The sequence below is a fragment of the Tubulanus polymorphus genome, chromosome 1 (assembly GCF_964204645.1).
Source record: "Tubulanus polymorphus chromosome 1, tnTubPoly1.2, whole genome shotgun sequence".
In the NCBI taxonomy this organism is placed as follows: Eukaryota; Metazoa; Nemertea; class Palaeonemertea; order Tubulaniformes; family Tubulanidae; genus Tubulanus; species Tubulanus polymorphus.
This window is the reverse complement of record NC_134025.1, coordinates 16,920,613-16,933,163: the sequence shown is the minus strand read 5'-3', so window position 1 is coordinate 16,933,163 and position 12,551 is coordinate 16,920,613. Positions and strand designations below refer to the sequence as shown.

The following is a 12,551-nucleotide window of genomic DNA, read 5'->3' as shown; positions in this document are numbered from 1 at the left end:
ATTGCAATGCAACAACTGATTTTAGTGTCAAATCAAACCTTTGTACTAAAATAAATAAATTAGTTACCTTGTTGACTTTGAAAACGTGTTTTATAATAAATTTTTTGATGATTTAAATCGCGAACCGGAGAATTTATTGATTTGATTTGAATTGATTGCCACTATCGGGATTTCCAATACGGACTAAATTAATAAAATGTGAAAATTCAATATGTCTCTCTAAAATTACTCTAAATGTTATTTTTTGTTGATAAAACGCATAAATTTTGGTCAATTTTAACCTTAATAACTTGAAACAAGATTAATATCTGCATTGGCACCAAGTTTAAGTTCGAATCCGTAATTTACACTCCCATCATGCACCACGAAAAGCCGCCATATTTGTTATGTTGCTTCACTTCAACTGTTTTTTGAGGCGACTAGTCAAAAGTTTTGAGCTACTACGATCGTCAAAAGCTACTTAGGATTACAAATTTATGCACAAACAATAGTTACCTTCCATCTGATTACAGAACAGTCAGTTTGAGGTAAGTTGGGGGTGTTTTAAGGGGTGAAATAGACGCTCAAAGCTTCGTCCCTCAAAATGAGGGACGAAAATTAACCTTATATGAGCACTTTCGCCCTAGACGTTGTTTCAGGAACAACGGCTAGGTACTAGACTAATCAAGCATAATCCTGACTGACAGGTCTCGACAATCATGTTTGATTCATTTCAATAATTTTGTTGTGAAAAAAATAATTTCACTTGAAATCATCTCAATATATCTCACTGCATGGCGTGGCAATCTCAGCAGAAGCCACTTCGTTTTCGGAGTACCGGTCGAAGCGGAATTTTCTCTTAGGCCTATGGTCTCGTCATTACTCGTGTTGGTAAGTTTCTTTTGTAGCCGAAAGGAAGACTGTGCATGTAGGCTTTAGTCCTTTAGACTAGCCTACGGGAGTACAGCCGTGGCAGGGCTATGCAAATGAAGACAGTCTCTGGGACACGGCCATAAATCTGGGACTTATGCGAAAAGACTGTGCATGTAGGCCTTAGTCCATAAGACAGGCCTACGGAAGTACAGCCCGGTGCATGATTGCAAGGGCTATGCATTTAACATGTCCGGGACACAGCCTTACTTAAGTCTGGGACTTATGTGAAAGACTGTGCATGTAGGCTTCAGTCCATAAGATGGGCCTACAGGAGTACAACCATATAAGACACTTTTCACTCAAATTTTCAAACTTCAATTTGCGATATCTCGAAAACTACTGAAGATAATTCAAAAATATAAAAAGCATAGGCCTGTTGTTATTTGAGCCCTCTCCATTCCAAAAAGCTTTCTTTCAGTAAGATTGGAGCTATATGAATCTTTTATGGATTAGATGATATAGCTAACACAGTACTACAAGATGCTTATTATCTTTCCTCGAAAATTGAGTTCAAGTAAATCGGATGACAATTATAATCCTTATAATATATTCCTTTTGTGTCAAGTCCCTGTGGAGACAATAAAAAAATGGCCTTACCACTTTTCCTCCGACTTGTTTGCGACGGCTACGAGCTTGCAGTACTACCTTAGGCCTACTGCCGACGACGACGGAAGACAAGAATTTACATGCAGGCTAAACGTTCAACAATCCGCCAACTGTGAATGTCAATAAAGGGTAGCTCCGATAATATCCAAATCAGGGCATATATATATATATATATATATATATATATATATATATATATATATATATATATATATATATATATATATATATATATATATATATATATATATATATATATATATATATATATATATATATATATATAAATCGTTTTCTGTTTCGGCGAAACAAATGTTTTGCCGTGTGCGTTGGGCTTTAGCCGATACAAAAACTGATTTCGGTTGATGTCAAATGATAACTCACATGATAATTTACAGTTTATTTTTATTATAAGTCGCACTGATTTTGGTTCTATGTGCATTAGATATAGGTTTAAAACCTCTTGATTCACTGTAAATATAAGATACGGAATCCATTTATTACGATAATTTTCCGTGCGGCCGAGAAGGCACCATGGTGCTTTCTAAAATGATTTCGTCTTGGTGTAGGGCCGGTAGGCCTACTGTAAATTGATAACATAAAATCAAAGAAATGGACAATTTTAGTCCGAAATATGTGAAAATCCGAATGTAAACCAAGCCGAATTAAACGATTTATATACTTTAATTGATGGTGACAACGCAATTTTGATTCTCACCTGGCCCAATTTTCAATTATTAAAATCATCGTTTGGGATGGAAATATGTTACTGAACTGTTGTCCATTTCTTTGATTTAATGTTGAACATAACAACCCCCTGAGACAATGTGTCAATTTCAGTGGTACATTGGTAGTGAAGTTAATCATTCCGTGAAAGTGAACACGCATTATGAGAATGCCGGTTTGCTAGCGTATCTATTTAACACCCGTATAGCTCGGGTTAGTTTCACTATCAACGGGTGGCGCTGTATGTAAATTTCACATAAAAAAAGGATCAGGTGGCGTCGGTATCATATATACACACGTGTGATCACAACAAACTACGTGTCCGGAGAAAATTACAATTTAATGCTGTTTACCCCGACGTAGGCAGAAAAGGCTATGTGCTATAGAAAGATAAGAAAGCCGAACAACGTTCTGGTCTGTAATATTCGTCGATCGTCGTATATTCATGTGTGAAATTTATTGTGAAACTTTTCCGTCGGTATTGCATATAAAATCCAATATGGCGGCGCCCATGGAACCCGGAAATAACATCGCGGAACTTCTCGAAATCTTAGAACTCGATAAGCTGCCTTCAAGCCTTGATGATGTTAGGATCAAATACATCTCCATTGCTAAAGAAATACACCCTGATAAGTGCAACAGATCTGATGCCACCACCTCGTTCCAGAAACTGAACTCTGCGTAGGCCTACACCCAACTGAGAGACCATATACTCCAGCAAGGCCAGAAATCTGAGAGAAGATCCAGCAGCAGAACTACGGTAAACTCACCTGATGATGAACTAGGTTTGTTAAGCCGCAAGGTTGTGATTAGTGAGAAAACACAGTCAGTGGTAATAGAGCTATGCAAAGAAAAAGCGAAGTCGATCCTCGAGGTACTCCGCGCTAGCTATGGTAATCCGATAGACCGCGGGGATCACGGTCTTCAGTTTACTGGAATGTATACTGACAGCCAGAACAACGAATTGGGTACCATTTACGCAACTCTGTATAGAGGGTCAACGAAAAAGACTCCCAAGCTGTATATCCAAGGGAACTCGTACCTACTCTGGGTGAGTGACACCTTCCCGAAAATGTTGGAAAAACTGAATAAACCTAAACAGAGCCAGTTAGGCCACCAGTCGCCTCAGAATGGACCCAAACAACTTCCTCAAAAGTCTAGTTGCACCGTTTGCCAAAACCCAGATAACAGACAGATGGTTCAATGCTCTTTATGTGAAAGCTGGACGCATAATCTATGTACTGGCCTCCCGAAACAAGACATGGCCCGGATAACGTCCGACATACATGAGATCTACATCTGCCCGCTATGTAACCCGTCTAACCTGGTTCGAAAAGCCGATGACGCCCAAACTTCCGAACCTGCCGATATGAAGTCATTTAAAGATGGCAGTACGTCTGTGGAAATCCACAACTTCTCTGCTAATGCTGCCTGCCAGACTGACTCCAGCTCTACAATACTAGATGGTGCCGAGATTCTGGATATGTTTAAGTCACTGCAGGCCTCCATAGTCACCCTAACTCAACAAGTGAACCAATGCGTACAGACTCCTCAACTAAAATCCATACATACTAAAATTGATGACGCGATCATACGAATCGACCGTATCTCTGAACTGTCAACGCCGCTACCGAACTTGGAAAAGGGCGTCGACCACCTGAAAAAAGTTGTCGACAGGAACGCCTGCAGGATAAAAGACATCCTACAGAAATATAATGATGACAATGATTTGAGAAACGAGGTGAAAGACCTGCAGGAAAGGGCTCGCGTGAAAAATCGAATGTCGAGAAATTGAATGAGTCGCGCAGTCCGGATGCCCATTCTCACCGTAACCCACTGACTACCGATAGTCCCAGTGATGAAAGCGTATACGACTGTCCGGAAACTAGTGATCGTCATGCGTCATTCGAAGTCGTCCATAAACGAAGTCGACGAACATCTCACCATGGTGACAAGCGTAGCCGCAGCACTCGTAGTCGTCGTGAGCGTGGACGAGTGGTTATCATAGGTGATTCTAATACGAAGCTCATTGATCCTGACCGTTTTGTTAACGATTCGTGTGACGTCGAGAAACTAACAGCGTACACAATAAATGAAGCATCCAGCGCTGTCAGGGATATCAGTGAAAATCCGTCGTGTATTGTCCTTCATGTAGGGACCAATGATATCCGTAACACAAATAGTGCCGATAAGTGTGTGGACCATTATATTGATCTTGTCAATGAAATCAAAAACAAATTTCCGGAGACTAAATTAGTGACATCGCTAGTGCCGCCTAGATTCGATCATAACAGATACGACATACAGTCACGTATATTCAATGCGACTTTTGAAAGCCATGCGGAATTTGACAAAAACACTTTCGTATGCCGCCACGAGAACCTCAACAATCGCCAACACTTTTACCGAGATCCGGTGCATATTAACGATAGAGATGGTATAAAACGTTTTGCGAACAATCTTGCAAGCTCAGTGCGACGAGCCTTAAACCTTTTCACTCGTAGACGAGAGTTTGGTTAGACCGCAATAACTACCAGAGTCCGTGAAAATGCTCAACATAGGTGCGTGGAACATCCAAGGACTGTCTAACCAGTACACTAACAAGTTAAATGACAGTTATTTTTTAAAACAGAAAATTATGAAAATTATGACATTGTTTGTCTCACCGAAACGCACACCGATGAAGACTCGTTTCCACAAATATCGGATTATTTTAGCATCCATCTAACAAGGAAACGTAGTATAAATGCAAAAAGAAACTATGGTGGAATAGTGATTTTATGTAAAAATAGTTTAAAGAATAATGTGGAACTAATTGAAAGGTCTTCGTCTGAAATAATTTGGTTAAAATATACCCCTACCACAAGTCATGATATCCAACAGAAACCTCTATTTATTGCTGCATGTTACATGAGCCCAATTAATTCTACATTTGGTTCGAAGAATTCAGACGAGAACTTTCAGTTACTTGAATTAGGGTGCACCAAATACTCAAGTCTTGGAAATATCCTATTATTAGGGGATTTTAATGCTCGGACTGGACTTATAAATGAATGTAATAACGGTAACTTAAATGACAGTGAATACATACCAGTATTAAACGAATTAGACATACCAGTCAATGAAATGCCCATAAGGAGGAACAAAGATAAAACGGTTAACAAAATGGGCAAGAATATAGTTGAAATGTGTATGTCCAATAATTTATGTATTCTAAATGGTCGGTGCCCCGGTGACCACTTTGGTGAATATACCTGTCACCAATGGAATGGAAGTTGTGTTGTAGATCTGGCTCTAATTAATGATGAAATCTTCCCTCTTATCAAATACTTTCATGTCCATATCCAACTTAGTGAGCTCTCAGATCATTGTGCCATAGGATTGGGCCTGCAATACGAAACAGTTGCACCTCCTGAGGGAGCCTATAACCCACCAACTTATACAGATTTTTACAATAGTCAGTTTGCTAAACTAAAAGACCCAGAAGAAATAGACTCGTATTTATCAAACCCAGATATCATCATTGAATCAGATAACCTATGCAACAAAGATGTCTGGTCCTCAGACACTGCTGATATTCACACTGTGAACAACATAGTTGATGAATTTGTGGCCATACTACATAAAGATATCAAAATGCCCAAGAAAAGACACATGGAAAAGAATACTAAGGTAAACTGCGAAAAGTGTTGGTTTGATAAAGAATGCTCGTCTCTCAGGAATGATTTGCGTGCCACAGGGAAAATGTTGCATAAGCAAACTAATGGGGTCACCCGAGAGAAATATTTCATACTGAAAAGACGATACCGCAAACTTCTTAAAGTTAAACGCAATGCATTTCGGCAATCCAAGCTTTCAATGCTTACCTCACTAAAAGGCAGACCCCGTGACTATTGGAATATAATCAAAGAGTTAAAGAACGATGGAGGGAAAACAATGAATAAAAATGATATCTGTGATCCGGAAATATTTATTGACCATTTCAAGTCTATAAATTTAGCAAAGGCAAACTCACTAAACCGAGCAGACCTGGGGGGTTTACCAAATGATTTACCTACTTTTACTGAATTGGACATTCTTATCACGGAAAGAGAAATCTCGGAAGCTCTATCAGCCCTGAAGAACAACAAGTCACCAGGGCCTGATGGATTAACCAACGAAATTTTAAAGTACGGGAAAGACTATCTTGTCAAGCCCCTTTCAAAATCATTTAACTACGTTTATTCTAGCGGCTTCTATCCAGATTCATAGGCTGAAGGCCTGATTGCTCCTCTCTATAAAAAGGGCGATAAATCATTGCCCGATAACTATAGGGGAATTACCTTAAGCAGTTGTCTCGGTAAAGTGTTTTGTCATATCCTGAATGTCAGACTAACAAAGCACTTGAAATCAAACAATTTGATTTTACCTCAGCAGATTGGTTTCATGCCTAAATGTAGGACCACAGATCATATGTTCACACTAAATAGACTTGTCGATAAGAAATTATCCTCATCCAATAAACTCTATACCTGTTTCATTGATTTCCGAAAAGCATTTGACTCAGTCTGGCACCAGGGTCTAATATACAAATTGAAACAATTAGAATTAGGAGATCACTTCATTCGCATCATTGAAAGTATGTATCGGAATATCACCTGTAGAGTGAAACTTAACAAGTACCAAACATCCAGCAAATTCAGCTCAAATATTGGGTTACAACAAGGAAACACTCTGAGTCCGATGCTTTTCAACATTTTTATTAACGATATTATGTCAATATTCGATGAGTCTTGTGACCCAGTTCCACTGGGCGACATACTGATAAATTATCTATTATATGCAGACGATCTTGTATTAGTGTCGAATTCTAAACATGGTCTTCAAAACTGCCTTGACAAAATTGCAGAATACTGTCAAAAATGGAATTTAGAAATAAACATTGAAAAGAGTAAGGCAATAATTTTTAATAAGAAAGGCCATATACCAATTAACACACATTTTTATATAAATGGAATTAATGTTGAATTAGTAAAAGAGTACAAATATCTAGGACTTATATTTACAGCATCTGGGTGTTTTAACAAAGCTAGAGAAGATCTATTCAAATCGGCTAACCGAGCCATGTTCAGTATTCAAAAAATGATTGGTATTCAAGATTGTCCACCCAATGTATCGTTAAAGCTGTTTGACACTTTGGTAACACCCATCCTACTATATGGTTGTGAGATTTGTTTACCAAAAACGAGCACTGCTAAGAAACTATTCAAAAACAAGGGTACATTCCCAATTGAGGAAGTAATGGAAAAGGATGACCTACTCAATAAATTAACTGTCAAATTCTGCAAATTCATATTGCATGTAAACAAAAAAACAACCAATTTAGCAGTACTCGGTGAATTAGGAAGACTACCGATTTATATAGATGCATTTTCCCGTATAATTAACTTTTATAACCACATGTGTACAAATGTAAATTATATTGTAAATATAACGGTGAAAGATTTGAGTTCTATGAAAAACCAGACAAATGACTAGACTATTTTCCTAAAAGCCATTCTGTCTGCTACAAATAGTCTCAACCTGTTAGAAGTTGGCCAGACCTATCAGCATATTAAAAGGTTCAAACACATACTCCAAGAGCGATATAAAATATTCTGGAAAACAAAAATTCAAAGCTTTAACAAACTTGACTCATATAAGATCTTCAAAACAGAATTCAGTTTGGAACCCTATTTACTACTGAACATTCCAATTTCCTCCAAGACAGCTCTAACCAAATTAAGTGCACACAAACTTATGATTGAGAAAGGGCGCTACCTAGGTATCCCTAGGGAAGAACGCTTATGTAGCAGATGCGGAGTAGTAGAAGATGAGTTCCACTTTGTAATGGAGTGTGCAAAATTTGATAATTTAAGAACAGATCTGTTGAATAAATTTTATAATCAATATCCTAGCATGTCGAATGTAAATGATAAAGTCAAATTTGTAACTATAATGTCCTCTATAGAAATGGCCAAATATTTAGGGAAATACATCGAGAAAGGGTCTAACTCATGAAAAAAAAAACCATCTGAAATCTGTAGTGTTACGTCGCAGTATCCATTAATTAAACTATCACTGATTCACTTACTGAAAACCTGCCTACATCGTGTATATATGTATATTAAACTGTTATTGCTTTTGTTATCTCTATCCTTAAAATGTTATATTTTATCCCCCTGTCTTTATTGTACTTAATCTTATAATGTTTAACTACGTTACGGAACAATAAAGAATTAATTGAATTGAATTGAATTATATAGGAAGTTCATGAAAAATAAAATAAAACCAATTTCGACTGACTCTCAGTTTGTATCTTGGTATCTATTAGATAAAGATTTATTTAATCGCGACAAACATGTACTTTTAGGTGTAATTTATATTCCTCCAGAAAATAGTCGTTATTATTCAGAAATAGCTATCAGAGAAATTGAAATAGAGTTATTGCAATTGAAAGTTGAGTATGATTTCAATGTGTTAATTTCTGGTGACTTTAATGCTCACACAACTTGTATGCCAGACTTTTTGGAACCTGATAATCAGATAATTCAAGATGATAACTTAGACCCTATTGTTGACTCATTGATTAATTTAGGCGTTCCCACAACTAGAAATAATCAGGACAAAAGAAAGAATAATACAGGCTATCAACTAATAGATTTGTGTAAGAACCATTCACTAATTATCCTCAATGGCAGATGTGGCAATGATCAGACAGGTAATTATACTTTTAGGAACACTAGTGTCATCGATTATTTTGTGTGTGATTTAGAACTGTTTGGTTATGTTGAGGACTTTGAAATAATGCCTTTTGACCCATTATTATCTGATGGACATAATCCTATTAATCTGTGCGTGTATACGAATTCTAGGGACACCATTGCTAGCGATAATGAAAGGGGTAATGAACACACGAACTTTAACACTTCAATTAGGTGGGACAGTACTACATCAAATCAATTTTTCCTGAATGTAGAATCAAGATTACGAGATAATGATTTAGATAAGTTACTGTTGGACGGGTTGCAAGATCTAAGAAATCAATCGCCAAATGACATTAATGGACTTACCGATAGATTTGTATCTTCTTTATTATCAAGTGCTGATGAGTGTAATTTGATGTACCATAGAAAAAGTAGGAAAAGTAATAACTGCAAAAAACTGGTCCGCAACAGATGGTTTGGCAGGGACTGTAGAGATGCACAGAAGAAATATAATTATATGAAAAAAAGATATAGGGGTTGCCCTACCCCTTCCAATTTTGAATCCCTTAAGAACTCGTCTAAAAACTATAAAAAGGTCATCCGAGGAAATAAGAAGAAACAAAAGGATGAATTTATTAAGGAATTGAGAGAATGCGAAATTAGTAACCCAAAAAAGTATTGGTCGATGCTAAACTCTGCGAGCGGAACAAAAAATAATGAGGCTAATATAGATATTGATATTTTTCTTGAACATTTTATGAGATTATATGATTTGAATAATGTTAACAATGAAACCGATGACGGTGATGAGCCCGCAGACGTGGGTGACCATCCTGTCTATGACAATTATATTTTGAACAGTGATATAACCAGTGATGAGGTAATTAAGGCTATCTCTTTACTCAAAAACAATAAGGCCCCAGGCATTGATGGAATCACGAATGAGCTGTTGGGAGTTAGTCAGTATCCGTTTTTAGTTGATATATTACAAAAATTATTCAATTTAGTTCTTAAAACAGGATATGTTCCAGAGATGTGGTCTATAGGCGTCATCAAACCCATTTTCAAAAAGAATGGCGATCCCTCTAATCCTGATAATTATAGAGGTATTACCTTAGTTAGCTGTCTTGGTAAATTATTCATAAGTATCCTAAATCAAAGATTGTCAACATTCCTAGATACGAATCACATTATAAGTGAAGCCCAGGCTGGCTTTAGATCGAAATATTCCACCATTGATCATATTTACACGCTTAAAACAATCGTAGAGCTGTATCTTTGTCAGGGAAGAAGACTTTTTTGCGCCTCAGTTGATTTTAAGAAAGCTTTCGACTCGATTTGTAGGGTAACGTTATGGCGAAAATTAATTGCTAACAGTGTTAATGGAAACTTTTTCAATGTGGTCAAAAATATGTATAACTCCATAAAATCATGTGTTAAATTAAATGGTTGCACGTCACAATACTTTGCAGCTGATAGAGGCTTAAGACAAGGCGAAAATCTCTCACCTCTCCTCTTTTCGTTATTCTTAAACGACAATGAAGAATTTTTCATTGATCGTGGAAAACCGACTTTGTCATTTATAGAAAAACTAAATTTGAATCGTGATCAGGATATTGATACTTTACTGAATTTATTCATAATACTATACGCAGATGATACAGTTATTCTTGCTGAGGATGCGAAATCTCTTCAGCTACACTTAGATACCTTATTTGAATATTGCGCGGCTAATGGTCTCACTGAAACTCAGAGAAAACTAAAGTACTAGTATTTGCGCGAAGTAAATCCCGGATAAAAACGATTTCGAAATTTATGTTTGGTGATCAAGAGTTAGAGGTAGTTGAAGATTATGTTTATCTCGGAGTAAAATTCAATTGGAATGGTAACTTTGCTAAGGCAAAAAAGTATCTTTACGATAAAGCTATGAGAGCTATGTTTTCGATCGTTCAAAAAGGCAGACGTTTGAAATTGCCCATAGATGTTATGTTTAGATTATTTGATACGTGTGTTGCTAATAGCCATGTATGGGTGTGAGATCTGGGGATACGAAAATCTTGATTTATTAGAAAATATTCATTGCTTCTTCTGTAAAATCTTAATGAAAGTGACGAAATATTCTCGCAACTTACAAGTTTTATCAGAGCTAGGACGTTACCCTTTGAATATAGATGTTAGACGCAGGATGATTAACTTTTGGGTTAAAACAGTATCTGGAAAGCAAACCAAACTTAATTCAATACTCTATAAAATATCTTTCAATTTATTTTTAAGGGATAAATTTAAGAGCCCTTGGTTATCATATATAAAGAAAACGTTTGATGACTGTGGTTTGTCCTGCATTTGGACGCAGCAATTCATGACTAACAGTAAATCTTTTTCAAAACGAATAAAACAGATACTCCGTGACCAGCACCTTCAAGAAACTGTATCTGCCATAAATACTAATCCGATATACACTAACTTTAGGCAATATAAAAATGATATTAGGTTAGAGAAGTATATAATAGAACTTGGTGATGACTTAGGAACTAGTTTATTTGAATTTAGGGTCGGGTCCTATATTTCGCCTGTGAACAAATTTTCAAACCTTCATTTAGACAGAGCCGATAGAATATGCCCCACTTGTAATACTTTAGGTGACGAATCCCATTTTCTGTTTGACTGTACCTTACTTAACGAACAACGCAAAAACTTTTTGAATTTGAATACCTTAAATACCCTTGATATTCTGAAAAACCCAACGGTCAACTTAGCTAAATTCATTAAGACCGGCTTAGATTCCTCCATTTCCATTCCTCCTTAGATTATATAGATTCCTCCAATAGTATATATAGTATTGTAAATAGTTGATGTATATAATAGTATATATAGTATTGTAAATAGTTGATGTATATATATTTTGTTACGTTTTCATTCTCTAAATTTTAATCACTTCAGTGTTGTTTTGTAAATATTTGTATATACATGATTCGATAGAATATCGTTTTTCAATCATACGTACACGAATTATCGCGATATAAAGATAAATAATATGTTCATATACTTTTTACGTCTTATACTGTATATTTCTTTACTAGTATAAATAAAGAGTGGATCAGCAGGCCACCTGAGACCATTCCACGATCTAAGGTCAGTTGCCAAAAGTTAGTAAGTTTACCAGTGGATAGTTAACATTTATAATGACAATTAAATTTTCATTGCTAAAATAACTTTGTACTTGTTGACTCAAAAGCAGAGAATTGAAAATACGATAATACGATACGAAAACTCAGTGTACAAATTCCAAAAGATTATCTCTAGTGAGAGATCGAACGTTGTGTCGTAATTTTCTAATGATAAAACATGGTTTGAAATTTGAAATGTGTACATAGTTGATCTTTTTCAGTGTATTTAGTCATGTATCACATTGGATGATGGTTAATTTAAACTATCTTTTGAGAAACGGGTCCCAGAGCTGTATCCTTTACTCCTGTAATAGAGGATGCAATCTATTTGCGACAAACAGCTAGTGCAAATAGCTAGAAAAGGTAACAATAGTCCATTGGGAAACTTAGAGCAAGCGTACATTGGTTGTTCAGG

The 12,551-nt window shown here is 36.3% G+C and overlaps 1 protein-coding gene across 9 annotated transcripts in view; it reads right to left on the bottom strand.

The window, feature by feature from the left end:
* Positions 1 to 12,551, bottom strand: part of LOC141915273 (serologically defined colon cancer antigen 8 homolog) — a 214,106-nt gene that overhangs the window by 144,078 nt on the left and 57,477 nt on the right. For 5 of the 9 annotated variants that reach the window (XM_074806741.1, XM_074806746.1, XM_074806750.1 and 2 more), the window contains exon 1: positions 1,510 to 1,636. The exons of 2 other annotated variants lie outside the window; for them this stretch is intronic. The gene's annotated coding sequence lies outside the window, so the exon portion shown is untranslated. Of the gene's footprint in view, positions 1 to 1,509; positions 1,637 to 12,551 lie in introns of those variants that run through there. 2 more of the 9 variants (XM_074806742.1, XM_074806751.1) reach the window with 1 other exon arrangement.